The sequence below is a fragment of the Miniopterus natalensis genome, chromosome 20 (assembly GCF_054644295.1).
Source record: "Miniopterus natalensis isolate mMinNat1 chromosome 20, mMinNat1.hap1, whole genome shotgun sequence".
NCBI lineage: Eukaryota > Metazoa > Chordata > Mammalia > Chiroptera > Miniopteridae > Miniopterus > Miniopterus natalensis.
The window spans coordinates 2,035,900-2,051,642 of record NC_142100.1 but is presented as its reverse complement, the minus strand read 5'-3'; the positions used below and the strand labels follow the sequence as shown (position 1 = coordinate 2,051,642).

Here is a 15,743-nt window from a genome sequence, read left to right as displayed (position 1 = left end):
AGGAGTTCTGATGGGCAGTAGCCAGGGCCCGAGAAGACAGAGGCAACAAGGTGTCAGGCTTGGCAACCCACTCTTGGGCTAAAAACCTCATTTTCCTGGAGAAAATATTACAGATGTTTAGTCTACCTGCCCGTCCATCAACTGGAGCTCTAGTCGTTGCCACTTGCACACATCTACGGGGTAACGACGATGTTTTAGTTATTTACCTTTGAGCATCAATCATGAGTAAAGCCCTGTGATAGGCAGATGCCGTGAGAGACACAAAAGGAAATGCCCCCCTCCCTGCCTCAGCGCAGCTTAGCCTGCTGGCGACAGAAGCGTAAGACACGGAGGAAATCAAGGCTCTGACGTGTTGGAGCGCAGGCGTCAATCAGCAGAGTACTCTGGTGACCCTGAGCACTGCAAAATACTGTGAAAAAATATTTGCCAAAGCCCTGTTCCAAATGAGATTTTATAGATGCCAGTGACCATGAAGATGAATACATAGTTTCTCTCCCTGGTGACCCCACTGTTCTGTGAGAGGTGGGTAAAAACCCGCACCTGCAATGCCTTGTGAGGTCTGTTATGATGAAGAAAGAAAGAGGAAGGAGAGACTAAGACCCCCCGTCCAAGTTGAGGTCAGATCTTCATAGGCAACGATGGTGCACTTGATTTTCAAAATAGGAGTTCACTGGCAGGAAAAGGAGAGGAAAGCGGCCTGGAGAGAAAGGGGCGGGGGGAAGGCAAAGGTGGTTCAAGGGCTGGTGAGCCTCAGAGAAAGGCCGTATCTCAGCAACTTGTGTTCTCCCCAAATTACCCGGTCTGTCTTAGAATACTTGGTTCAAATCCTGTCTATGTTATGTTCTCTAAAGTTCCTGGATGTTTAAAAAATTAATAGAAGTTACTAAGAATAGATAATTGGCTACTGAAAATAAGTATGCACTGGATAGACCACTGGCTGTGGTTGCACATAAGCCATGACCTAAGTGCCCGAGAGAAAGAAAGGGAAGGGTAGGCTACTCGACCCTTACACAACTGGAAGGAAGAAAGCTTCAGTCAGGGCGACAGGAAGACAGACTCTAGAGCCAGAGGAAAGCTTGAAAAGCATAAATACAATAAACAACTACCATGCTGTGCCTTAAAACTGAGCTGGGGAACCAATTTTGTTGTTGTTAGTGTTTTGGGTATTTGATCTGTGACACATTACAATACATGACAATGCAAAACTCATGTTGGTGCCAGCCCCCATTTATGTTCTAGATATTCTTGGTTGATTATTTATTGAACCGAGCATATGGTGATATGCTCACTTGAGCACTTCTAGAATCTCCAATAGAAAACCATGAAATTAGATGATGAAGATGGAAGGTAAAGAAACATTAAGTAAGAGAAGTGGTGAACTTTAGAATAAAAATTTGCTTGTATAACACCATGTAACATGCATTTATTTTAAGCATTATGTGTACTGCCAAAAATATAGGACAATTAAAAACTTGAGCATATGATTACTACATTATATCTCTGCCATAAAATTATCATTTGTATTTCTTTAGTATCATCTATTTTTGTATCACATATCACATTTATTGAGCATCTATTGCTCAATTGCACAGTGCTGGATGTGGGAAGGAACAGTCTTCATTAGCCAACGACAGAGATATCAAGCAAGACAAAAACCAAGCAGTAACCGGGGGTCCATAATTACTAAGGCACTAGCGGCAACACTCATTTCAGATGAATGGAAAGAAATGATCCAAATAATTTTCTTGTGTCTTTTCTGGCAGTGTGGTTGTCACAGATACACTCAGTCAGACCTTGCAAGGATCCCAAGTTGTAAGTGTTGAGGTTATCCGGGGGGATTAGAGGAGTGAATGGGCTAGCTGTTTTATCCTGTGTCTCTAGGACTTGAACTCTCCCCTTAGTTCTCACTGATAGATACAAGTCTGACCTTAAGTCATGATATTAACACTTTTTCAACAGAATATAATCCCCACGAGGGCAGGGCTGGGTCTCTCTTGGTCACAACTGCAGCTCCCACTCCCTCCCTTTGTGTCTGAAACATAGTGGGAATTCAGTAAATAAAGAACTTCAGATTTGTTGGAGAAAGGTTTTCCCTGAAGCAGAAAGTTGCTCTGAAGCTTAAATGTATATCATAAAACTCTGAGGCTATTAGTTTCAGTTAGAAAAAGACTCGGAAATGAATACGTTTAGAATTATTACATTTCTTCCAACAAAAGGCACCTCCCACCATCAGGAGCACATGCACATGCCTACACTTGCATGCCCACATGGGCTCACTTCTGTCCACTGTTCCGTCCTTTCATCTTTGTTATCTAGTTTAGGGAAAGAAGTTAGGAGAAGTGACATGAGTGGGAAATTGTACATTTCAGGCTTTCGGCCTTAACAGTGTGTCATAAGAGAAATAAATCCTTTCCCCAGAGACGGCAGTAATCTCTTTTTTTGGCAAGTTCTTCCTCTCCTTTTGCAATTCTCCTTCCTTAGAGGATTAAGTTCTCTCAGTCATCTCATTTACTGAAAAGAACCTCATTTGGGAATGAAAAAGTTTTGGCATAGCTGGGAGCTTTTTTTTAATCCTCCCTTGAGGATATGTTTTTATTAATTTAGAGAGAGATAAAGGGAAGGCGAGGGGGAGGGAGGGAGGGAGGGAGAGAGAAACATCGATGTGAGAGAGAAAGATCTATCGGTTGCCTCCTGTATGCACCCTGACCGGGGATGGAACCCACAACCTTTTGGTGTAGGAGATGATGCTCCAACTATCCGAGCCACTTGGCCAGGGCATAGCTGGCAGCTTTGAATGGGAATCTGAGCAAAGATGTCTCTGACATATGTAATACGTTCAGTATGTTTCCATATTGTGTAATCTATGATGTCTTAGATTCCCAATGACAGATGGGCCATGCCGAAAAAGAAGACTCCCCAAGAGGAGACCCCTTTAGAAAACAACATCCTTTCATGGCACTTTGAGCTATTTTAGCAGTTGGGGCTCAACAGTCCACCCCCAACAGGAGCAGATTTCTGCCAACAAAGCTTTGTTGCCTAGCACTTGGCTCTAAACTAGGGTCAAGCCAGGCAGTGCAGTCTTAGACTGAGAGAGACCTAGAACCGGAGGCCTGATCCTGGTTTCAGCTGTAGGATAGCCGCTCATTTACTGGACTACCTTGAACCCGTTTCTTTTGTCATGTAATGGGGCTGAGAAGTACTTGTTACTCACTTAAAAACTGTGAACTAAGCTGTGAAAAATAATTTTAGATAATAGTGGAAATTATGAAACTTTCACTGCTCTTTTCAACTATTTCCTTTTTACACATCTAGAATGTAAATGATTGGGAGAGATGTTTCTTTTTCTTTCTTGTTTTACCCTGACCTGATCTAAATATTTGACAATTCAAAGTTTCCTCAAATGTAAACCACACACCTCAGAATAATGCAGAATTCCATTCTGGGGTGAGAAGAATGAGCGGTAATATAATTTGACCACCTAAATGAAAACGTGGGTTTGGGATCCATAGTTATAAAGTTCTTAGCAATGACTCTTCACCTTCTCTTAGTTTGTGTTTCTTTTTTCTACCCCTTTTAATCCATGGTATAACAGATCTGAATCTATGGAATATTTTACATGCTCTCTCTTAACCATGCTCCATGAGTTTGAACTGTTTATCAGACTCTGCTTTTACTCTAATCATTTTTGTTTTGTTTTGGACACAATCTAATGGACTATTTTAACCACATTCATAATTGTGCTGACAGAGGTTTTTTTGTTTGTTTTCGTTTTTTTGTTTTGGGCTCAGTTTTCCCATCTGGAATGTGGGCTTTTATTGCAGTAGGATGCATAAAACATCTACTTAAAGACTTGGTGCTCGGCCCAAACCCAGGATACATTCCCAGATTTATGGTTTGTTAAAGTAAGAGACAAGTGAGATGTCTTTGGAACCAATTCCTTAGCTTTTCTAAGTGAGGTGAGGGGACTTAAAGAAGCAAGGTGCCTGGGCATTATGTAGAGCTAAGATTCATCAGGGTAACAAATGCCTTGGGAAAAGCCTAGAATGCCTTCCTTGGGTTAATTGAGAATTCTTCACGGAAAATAATGAGCCATGGGGAGTAAGAAAATTAAGCTTATGTTTTTGGTCTCTGAATTAATAATACTTTTCAATTTGGAAAACATTGCCCTATTGCAGATTGCAAATCAGAAGACACCTATACATCACAGGCAGCTTCACTGGATGTTAACGGTGCTTTGGAAGTGCACAGTGGGATTATTATAAATGGAGCTTTTCTTGTTTGCACCCTTAACATGCCTACCATGCTGACCACTCCCTACCCCCACTGCATACCTTCTTTGTGCCTTAATCTAACCTAAACACTTATTGCAAGCATACCCTTATTAGTTGTTTTCAGCTGGCCTTTATTCTGGTCTGATCTCAGACATCTCCAAAGGTGTGGCTTGGGAGCCCTACCTCCATTCTGCCTGTGGTTCTTAGGTTTGGTCTTTGGCCTTGGTCTCCCAGGACTTTGGATGTTCGTTTGCTCAATAGGTGAGGAAACAGGGCTGAATGAGAGCAGCAGTAGGTCTGAGCCTGCAAGTGCAGGCAGGAGCCCTCCCAGTTGGAACTTGTTAACACAGGGACCATGCCATTCCTCACAGGATCACAGTGACAAGGTGTGACCACAAAGGGAGGTTCTTTTTTACGGGGACAAATGAGTTATGTTCTGATCAGATAGCCTGCATTAGGAAATCCTGCCCTACACCAATACCAGTGAGATGCACAGGACTTTCCTCAGCAAACACCCCACCGCAGGTCCAAAACTCGCCATTGCAGGATCCTTGGCCACTCAGCATTGCTCAGTTATTGTCTGGTTCTCTTCTCCATTGGCCTTTCTGCCCATACCTATGGTGCACCCACCTTGCTCTTCTGAGCGAGTACATTATTCACCTTCTATGGCATGGGTTTTGTTTCTCTCTTTTTGCTTTGATCACAAAACTTTAAGGTAATATCCTTTCTTTGTTTCTAGAAACTTCTTTCATGACACCTCCCATTCAGGCAACATTGTACTATATACTCCTTTTGGTCAATTCAAGAAAGTGTATAAGTTGTTCCTTAATCAAGCAAACTGCAGACACTCTTTAGAGATGTGTGTGTGTGTGTGTGTAAACACAGTTTTAGGAGAGTGATTTAGCTCCTGATTCATAAGAAATAGGCTTAGAAGACCTGGCATGGAATAGTGGACAGAGCCCTTAGCAAGGATCAGGAGACCTGAATTTTATACCTAGTTCTGTTAATAGCCATTGTTATGTGACAGAGGAAAAGTTACAGCCTTTATAAAACCTTAGCTGCAAACTACTGGGTTGAATTATTTGACACTGAAGTCTTTTAGGGATTATGTCTTTATGAGCTAGATCAGCTTACATGGATTTGGGGTAATACAGGTGTGGAAACTTATTGTCGGATCATATTAGATTGGATCTATTATTTATCAGCTGCAGTGATTTTGGGATACCTGAAAGATTGGGTCATTTGAAAAAATTGTACATTTATTGCTATTAGATAAATAAAGAAGAGAGGATACCCAGAGGAAATACACCATTCACTATTATTTAAGATATTCTGCTTCTATCTGTCTGATATTGTCGACATGACTTCGTGAGAAAATACTCTTCCTGTGACATTTAACTGGCATGGCTATATCTTTTGTTTAAGATATTTTATTCTTCTTACATAAACCAATTAACTGTTATACTTTATTCTTTCAGGAGTAGCTAAATATAAGGCTGTCTGTCAGCCAGTTCGCTGAGTACTAGAGGATAAGTTTGCTGTTTATAAACAGCCTTTCTTAAAAGCCTCTCTATTCAATTCTGATGGTACTTATGAACCAGAAGATACTTGTGAGGCTGTGAAGAGAAGTCATATGTTGGGTGTTAGCTGCACAGAGTTTCCCAAATGATTTTATTTTTTCATCTGTGGGCGGTAGATGACCAAAACACTGACTCCTTTTCACTATCTGCGAAAAAATTTACTATTGTTGGAAAGCTTTGATATCTGACTTGCTGAGTGGTTTTGAATGACCCACTGAAATCTTAGGTATATTCTGAAAATCAAGATAAACAACATGAAAATATATGCAAATTTGGTACTTCAAATTTATAGGCAGCGATATCTTAGTATTAGGAAGCAGCAATGTCTTTAAATATTTAGGTTTCTCTTCTGTAAAACATGATCTCCATCTTTATGAGGAGAAGGTGTTTCCAACAACTTCAATTAGAAGATAATTTTTTTCATCTTAAAAAGCTCATTCTAATCAGCTTATTGATGATTTGTGACTAAATGAATAAAGAATATAAAGGATTACATTTCTTTTGAACTGTACGAGGTTGTGAAAAAGTGAGCAAAAAAAAACTTAGTTCAAGATAAATGTTTGTTGAACTGATTTATTGAATACTTCTAAATGTTTTTGGAAAACAATTCAAATTTAAATTACTTTTATGTTTCTAAGCTCTCTATAAGATGCTTTGAAACTTGAATGAACATAAGCTTAACCATAATTTCTAGCATTTGATAATTCCAGTTGAGATGTGGATGTCACAACTTCAGTGCAAGAAAAAATGGCCACCAGTTAAGCATCATAGTACCAAGAAAAAACGAAGAGTCGCGTCACAAGACTTCTGTGTTTTGAATCCACTTTTATTATCTCACAATTTAATTAATGTGTACTCAATGCTTTCTATGTGCCTGCACAGTGCCACATGTTAGAGCTACAATAATAAAGAAGAAATATGTCCCCTGCCTTCAAAGAGTTTGCAGTCCAGTAGAAGGGTCTGGACAAGAAAATTGAATATTTTAAGACGGTGTTATCACCAGAGACAAATAGGGCATCTTGGGGTTCATGGAGCCTACTCAGGAAGGGCAGGGAAGACTCCCGGGAGAAGGGCATCCTAGGCTGAGCCCGGAGTGATGAGTAGGGAGCTCCAGGGGAAAGGTGGCTATGGGAGAAGATCGTGAAAGCAGAGGGATCAGTATGTACGAAGGCCTTTCAGTGGCAGAGAGCACATGTGACTAGACCAGAAAGCGCAAGGGTGAGAGGTCCTGCTTTAGCTGCTCTTCCTCATCGCAGAAAGAAAGCACGTGCTCAGGGCCAGGGAGTGTGGCCCTTGCTGGCTGTCAGAGTGACTGCTTTCAAGGATTCCCGACTTGTGAAAAGTGCTTTCATTTTTTAAAATTTTATACATGTATCTCATTTAATTCTCACTTAAACCTGTGAAGTAGATCACGTTATTCCAGTTTATAGATGAGGCTCAGAGAGGTGGTGATTTGCCAAGATTACTTAGTAAGTAATGAGCTAGGGCTGCCTTTCAAAACAGCCTCCTCTCTCCTTCCCCTCTGTCCTCTCCACCTTCGTCTTTGCGGTGATGGTCACCATCTGTTGAGCTCCTACCGTGAGTCAGACACTACCAGGCAGCCTACAAGCATGGTGTCATTGAATCCGTGTAACCACAGGATCGTCTGTAGAGGAAGGAATGCATGTTCTTCACTCTGTCCTATCTCCTTTTTCATGAAGAACAGGGTTCACCCCTCTTCTGCCTTCTGTCACAATTGGAAAAGTGGCTTTGTGAAAAAAGGGGACATTATATCATAACAATTACATTTTTTTAAACTTTATTTTTATTGTTGAAAGTATTACAGATGCCCCCCCATTGACCCCTCCCCGCCCGCTCCCGCCCCCTCCCCAGGCCTTCACTGCACTAGTGTCTGTGCCTATGGGTTACGTATATATGCAGATAAGTTCTTTGGTTAGTCTCTTCTGATAGTTTATCTTCCCGATACTGTAAATTGCTTAACTGGTCAGGTTTTCCTCTAATTGACTGCCAGCCAGCTTAGAGCTAAACTTCTATTCCCCCTCCCCATGTTCCCTGCATATTCATAGGCCTTTAAGATACGTATTTTTATATTAGTTCCATTCTTGCCTCCATTTTATGGTAGGATCTTTATTTTTATTCTACCTTTTTTCTCTTACACTTAGTTTATATCCTCATTTATACGATAAGCACTATATAAACCACTTAAATGTGATTAAATTACCTGAGCACAGCCTGGGATTTAAGGGTTTTATGGTGTTATTCTCTGATGCGAAGGTTTGATTTTATACAAATCAGTCCACGTGCTTTCAATTACTCTTCTCTGGGACCTCAGGTCTTGTATCTGAGTTGTCAGTACAGGGTTTATGGTGCTCAGGGAGCAAAGGACAGAGTCTTGGCTTACAGTGTTCTCCAAATGCAAGGTTGGTACAATATCCACAAATCAATTAATGTGAAACACCACATAAATAAAATGAAGGGTAAAAATCATGTGATCGATCTATCAATAAATGCAGTAAAAACATTTGACAAAATTCAGCACCCATTTATGATAAAAAATACCTAAACAAAATGGCAATGGAGAGAACATGTCTTAACATAATAAAGGTCATATATGACAAACCCACAGTGATCATCATACTCAATTGGAGAAAACTAAAATAATTTTCCTTAAGATCAGGAACATGACAGGAATGTCCACTCATCACTCTTATTGAACACAGTACGGGGAGTCCTGGCCATAACAATCAGACAAGAAGAAATAAAAGGCATCCAAATTGGAGAGGTGGAAGTAAAACTCTCATTATTTGCAGAAGGATGGTACTGTATATAAAACACCCAACAGATTCCACCAAAAACTACTAGAACTTATAAACTAACTCAGTAAAGTAGCAGGATACAAAATAAGTTCACCAATAAATAACAATTAGAAAGGGAAATTAAAACAATCCCATTTACAATTGCATAAAAAAATACCTAGGAATAAATTTACCCAAGGAGATAAATAACCTGTACTTGGAAATTTATAAGACACTGAAGAAAAAAATAAAAAAAATAAAAGGAAGCATGTACTGTGCTCATGGAGAGAAAGGATTAATACCCTTAAAATATCCATACTACCGAAAGCAGTCTATAGATGCAACACAATTTCTATCAAAACACCAATGATGTATTTCACAGAACTAGGACAAATACCCCCCCCCTTTTTTTTTTTTAACAAAACCACCAAAGACCTATAATAGACACAGCAATCTTGAAAAAAATGAACAAAGTTGGAGGAATTATGTTACCTGATATCAAACTATACAAGGATATAGTTATCAAAAAAGCATGGTGCTGGTATAAAAGCAGACACTTTGATCAATGGGACATGATAGAGAGCCCAGAAATAAACTCACACCTGTATGGTCATTAATATTTGACAAAGGAGGCAAGAACGTACAATAGGGTACAGACAGCCTATTCAATAAATAGTGTTGGGAAGATTATACAGATACATGCAAAAAATGAAACTAGACCACCTTCTTACACCATATACAAGAATAAACTCAAAATAGGTTAAAGACTTAAATGTAAGAGTTGAAGTGATAAAACGGCTAGAAGAAAACATAGGCAGTAAAATCTCAGACATTTCTCTTAGTAATATTTTCTCTGATATATCCCCTTGGGTAAGAGAAACAAACAAACAAACAAAAGCAAATGGGACTACATAAAACGAAAAAGTTTTTGCACAGCAAAGGAAACCATCAACAAAATTCAAAGGCAACCCACTGAAAGTGGCACAATGCATATTTTCCAGTGCTTCATCTAATTAAGGATTAATATCCAAAATTTATAAAGAACTCACACAACTCAACACCAAAAAACAAATAATCCAGTTGAAAAATGAGCAAAGGACCTGAATAGACACTTCTCCAAGGGGACATACAGATGGACAAGAGACATATAAAAAGTTGCTCAAGGGCACTAATCATCAGAGAAGTGCAAGTTAAAACCCCAATGAGATATCATCCCACACCTGTCAGAACGGCTACCATTAATAAATCAACAAACAAGTGTTGGCAAGGGTGTGGAGAAAAAGGAATCCTCATGCATTGTGGGTGGAAATGCACATTGGTGTAGCCACTGTGGAAAACATGGAGGTTCCTCAAAAAGTTAAAAATGGAACTGCCCAATGACCCAGTGATTCAGCTTCTAGGTGTATATATATCAGAAGAAACCTGAAACACTAATTTGAAAGAATATATGCACCCTTATGTTCATTCCAGAATTATTTACAATAGCCAAGCCATGGAATCAACCCAAGTGCCCATCAATAGACAAGTGGATAAAAAAGCTGTGGTACATATATACAATTAAATATTACTCAGCTATCAAAAAGAATGAAATATTACCATTTTCGACAGCATGGATGGACCTAGAGTGCATTATGCTAAGTGAAATAAGTCAGTCAGAGAAAGACAAATACCCTACGGTTTCACTTGCATGTGGAATCTAAAGAACAGTATAAACACACAAATAAAACAGAACAGATTCGTAGATACAGAGAACAGACTGATGGTTGCCAGGGTGGGGGTGGGGATTTGGGGATGACGGGGTAAAGGGGTTGAGAAGTACAGATTGGTTGTTACAAAATATTGATGTGGAGGTAAAGTAGCAGCATGAAAAATATAGTCAATAATATTGTAGTGATTATGTACGGTGCCAAGTGGGCACTGGAAGTATCGGGGAACAGTTTGTCCAGTATCTGATTAATGGTCTAGCCGCTATGCCATACACCTAAAACTAATATAAAATAATATTGAATGTAAAGTGTTGCTGAAAATAAAAAGTGTAGCTGTTCAAGAAGAACATGCACGCAAGTAAATGGACTGAAGTGTTACACAGGGTGTGGCAAAAGGTTTACAGTCAGTACTCAAAACACAGACTTCATAAAGCTATTGTAATGATCATTGCCTGCAAGTCTTTTCCCATATGATCGACTGTACACCTACTTTACCCACCCTGTACATTCTGTAATAGAATATATGTAGTCACAATGGGGAGAAAGATGATCTCTGGCCTGATGAGAGATGCTTGAGATAAGAGGGCACTTAGCATTTCCTATGGCTGTCTCATCAAGGAATTAAAATAGAAATGGAAAGTCTGTTGTTCTCTGAGAGGCAATTTGCATGTCTTCAGACATTTCTTAGTGCCTCTTAGTAATGTCATGAAAATCCTATATCCTGCCTGGCTGACTTCCTGTTGCTGGTGGGATAGGAGCACCTGCTCCTGGTGAGGACTGGTGGTGTAGAAATGCGACCTGCACAGAATCTGGCTCCCTGTAAGAGTCCATGGGGATTTTACACCACAGGATCAATCTGCATAAATTAATAAATGGATAAATGACATGGGTATTTTTCTTTAGCTTTGCTACTAACTCATTTTGTGACCTCCCTGGGCTTCTTTTTTAATAGCTGTAAAAATAGGCGCTCCGCTTTACTTCATGGGGGCTAGTGTGAAAGACAGGGAGTCAAAACCAAGGAAATATTTTGAAATGTGTAAAGCACTTGAAAAAACTATACACATGTAAGGAAATTATATTAATCATTGTATTTTGGGGAAAATGTGGCAGTAAAGGCAGGCAGGAGAAAAGAGAAGAAAGGAAGGAAGGAAGGGAGGGAGGGAGGGAGGGAGGGAGGAAGGAAGGAAGGAAGGAAGGAAGGAAGGAAGGAAGGAAGGAAGGGAGGGAGGGAGGGAGGGAGGGAGGGAGGGAGGGGGGAAGGAAGGAAGGGGGAAGGAAGGAAAGGAAGGCAAGGGAAGGGAGGAAGGAAGGAAGCAAGGAAGAGAAGGAGGAAGGAAGGAAGGAAGGAAGGAAGGAAGGAAGGAAGGAAGGAAGGAAGGAAGGGAGGGAGGGAGGGAGGGAGGGAGGGAGGGAGGGAGGGAGGGAGGGAGGAAGGAAGGAAGGAAGGAAGGAAGGAAGGAAGGGAGGGAGGGAGGGAGGGAGGGAGGGGGGAAGGAAGGAAGGGGGAAGGAAGGAAAGGAAGGCAAGGGAAGGGAGGAAGGAAGGAAGCAAGGAAGAGAAGGAGGAAGGAAGGAAGGAAGGAAGGAAGGAAGGAAGGAAGGAAGGAAGGGAGGGAGGGAGGGAGGGAGGGAGGGGGGAAGGAAGGAAGGGGGAAGGAAGGAAAGGAAGGCAAGGGAAGGGAGGAAGGAAGGAAGCAAGGAAGAGAAGGAGGAAGGAAGGAAGGAAGGAAGGAAGGAAGGAAGGAAGGAAGGAAGGAAGGAAGGAAGGAAGGAAGGAAGGAAGGAAGGGAGGAAAATAAAAAAGGAAGGAAGGGAGGAAGGAAGGAAGAAAGGAAGGGGGGAAAGAAGGAAGGGGAAGGGGGGAAGGAAGGAGTAGAAAGATGAGAGGGGATGAGAGAGGAGGAGGAAGGGAAGAAAAGGGAAAATAAAGGAAGAATAAAATGAAACACATCCTTAGACACCAGGATTCGGGTCGTGGTACCTGAATAACACTGAGGTGTATAGGAGGTGCTGGGAGAAACAGAGTCTGGTCAAGAAGGATCTCATTAGCCTCAAGGGCTATAACCTGCTAGGTTTCTTTGGGCTGGCTATTTAATGACTGGAATTGATCTTTGCAGGTTCTACTAAGTTTGTAGCAGCAAAGGGGAATGTTTTGGGCCAAATAAATAACACAAAACCAACTTCCACTTGCTTTTAAAATAATTGTTTATGCCTCCTTTGTGGCTTTAGATGTGAAATAGTTTATCATTCATGGAAAATGACTAGCTGGAACATAGAGAATATCAAGTGCTACACTAAAGCAGAGTCAACTGTTTTCATCACAGATAAAGCAGAAATTTTTATTTCAAATATTCACCCCCGTATAACAAAACTTCAAAGAAAAAATTTTAAAATGTCAGATGGGCTATTGCATTTCTTGAGCAAATGTCGTGCACTGAGAACTGTACTACATCTTTAGTGAGGTGGTGAGAGGGTTTGAGATATGGGCAAGGACTTGAGAAGAACTTCAAAGGGCAGAGAAATAGGTCTTTTTCTTAGTGCACTGTAATATTGAGAAGGGATTACACCGTATGCACAGGAGAGTGAGAGCAAACAGTAAGTGCCATGCAAGGCAGTGAGGAGCAGCTCTGAGGTTCAGCAGGAGTGCGTTCTAATTCTGACTCGCTAAGCGGATGTACACTGAGCAAGTCATGTCAACTTCCCATTGGATAGGCCCTCTGTTAAATGAAGAGATTAAAATAATAGTCTCTGAGGTTTCTGACAGGCCAGACTTTTGAAAAACTAAGTACAAGTTTATTTAGTACCAGAAAGTATTGTTATAATAACAATAATTATATTAGAATGTGCAATTTATTATTTTGTGCTAAAATCTTTTCATATTATCTCAGTTCATGCTCATGAAATCTTATAAAATTGGTTTTTTCTACCTATTTGTTAAAAGAAACAGATTTAGAAAGATCCAATACTCTGCTCTTCACCACTGTTCTATAATGATGACAACACTAACTGACATTTATAGAGTTTGTCATGAGCCCTGAGCTGCAAGCATTTTGCACATATTGGCTCATTCAATTTTCACAACAAGCCTATGAGGTAGCTACTGTACTATTAAAATCTCCATAATATGGCTGAGGAAACTGATTCATGGTAATTTTAAGTCACTGGCCTAATAAATGACGGATCTGAGGATATAATCCCGGAAGTCTGGCTTCAGATGTCAAGTTCTTAACCAGTAAGCTGTTCTGTCCTTTGCTCTGTGAATAGGTTTGGAGAGTGTGGCTTTAATAAGGTAAGGACATTCCATTCCATCCTGAAGTGATGTGTGTGTGTGTGTGTGTGTGTGTGTACGCATGCGTGCGTTTTGAGCAGGATATCATAATAGAAAGTCTTCCCCATAAAAATAAGCCTTGAATATGGATTGAAAATTGAGAAAGGATTATGACTTTCCAGAGAGGAACTGGAGGAAACCTTCAGGGCAGGAGTTGGCCAGCACCACAGCAGGACCCTTCAGTGTGGCGAGCACACTAGTGAGAGGCTGCTGGAGCCTGAGACTGCTCTGCAGCAAGGTGGGGGGCTCAACAGTCAGGCTGCCAGTTCTGAGTAGGACAAGTTGTGATAGAGTATTAATCTTTTTTATTGTTGAGGCAAATTGGCATATAACACTATGTTAGTAAACATAAATCTCGGTGCTTGTTATTCAGATCGATTTTGGAAGAAACACAAGAATTGGAGCATGGTTGGGAGGTATGTCACTGGGAACTAGAAGACATAACCACACAGGGCAGATGTGAGGAAAGACTAAGTGGGTGAGAATTATTCATCTTGGAAAAGAGAGCTGAGGGAAAGAATTTTCAGAGGTAAATTTTTTAAATAATAAAAATTGTGAAACCCTAGAATGAGTTTTTATGAGACTCCATGCTTTTCTTGTCTTGGGTGGTGGGGCCCTTAAAAGCAGCACAGGCTGTGTGATGTATATTGATTTAAGTTGATCTTGTTCCAAGGGAGAGTGGGCTGGCAGTCAGAAATAACAAGTGCACACTACACCTGCCCCCAGATGCCCGTGCCACGCCTGCAGCACACAGACTAGGTGATCACCATGGCACTCTTTCCCTCTGAAGCTAGGCCTGGCCCCAGGTATTTCAGACAGTATGTCAAGAAACTTCAGGAAGCTTCAAATGATTGAAGTTCATACAAGTTAGAAAGTGTTCTCCAAGGCTGTGCCCTGACCAGGAATCAAACCTCGATATCCTGGATCTTAGATCAATGCTCAACCACTGAACCATGTCAGCCAGGCAAACATGTTTTTTACATTTTCAACATTACATCAAATTAGATAACAATTACATATAGATCAAAATTTTAATAAACCAAGCATATTTTCTACATAATTCATGATTTAATAGTATCTTTACTGATTCCTTGTACCGAGAAAGGGTATTTTGATTGTATCCCTTGTTCTTAAGATTAACAGCAGACTTTTTGTAATCTTCAACTTCTTTAGTACCAAGGAACTGTTCTTCATTTATGTCCAGGTTTTTCTCTGCAGTTTAATTTGGAGAAGTGTTTCCACGATATTTTTTTTTTTGAAAAGCTATTTGTTCATTTACACTCTTCTATGTCTGCTTCAGTCTTATATTTCTCCCATTCTTAAGTTTTCCAAGACTCATGGTATAAAACTGTTAGCAAATACATTGCATTATCATAATTTTGTCTCTTTAAAGGGCACCTATCTGTTTTGATGTTAAGCACATCTGTGGTCTTGCAGTATCGCTCTCCTACAAGTTTAATACATTCTAGTCCTGACTCATAGCTCAGTTGCTTAGAGCATCATCCTGATATACCAAGGTTGCAGGTTCAATCCCTGGTCAGGGCACACACGAGAATCAACCAAAGAATGCATAAATAAGTGGAACAACAAATCGATATTTCTCTCTCTCTCTCTAAAAATCAATTTAAATTAATGTTTAATAAGTTTCTTACTTGGGTGATCATCTAAATTCAAACTGGAAAATTTAACCCTTAAGGTTACTACTGGTGCTTTGAGATTTTGAATAGATGGTCCTCATAAAACATAATCAGCTGTGTCAATTTCAATTAGAAAATGCTGCTCACAGCTTTCATCACTGTCTCGTGCAGCTGGCCACTCAGTGCAGAAACCTTTGAGTGTCACAGTGCTTTTTAACGGCTACAGGAGTCAAATGCAGAACATTGGGAATGTGTAAAAGTTCTAGGCTTCCCTACTTTGCATGGGCACCACCTTTTTACTGGATAACTCACTCCAACAGGAAGAGGTGCTGAGAGGGTTTAAGTGGTGCTGAAACAGGGTGAACACTGGACCAGTCCTGGGCACGGCCATCTTCTATCCTAGGTAGTGCCTTTCTTCTCACCCCTT

At 40.4% G+C, this 15,743-nt stretch overlaps 1 long non-coding RNA gene and 1 pseudogene across 1 annotated transcript in view; one reads left to right on the top strand and one right to left on the bottom strand.

Moving 5' to 3' along the window:
* Positions 1–15,743, top strand: part of LOC107534113 (uncharacterized) — a 278,218-nt gene that overhangs the window by 13,227 nt on the left and 249,248 nt on the right. The window lies entirely within an intron of this gene.
* The window catches only part of LOC107534110 (small ribosomal subunit protein mS35-like), an 88,307-nt pseudogene continuing 87,255 nt past the window's right edge, over positions 14,692–15,743 (bottom strand).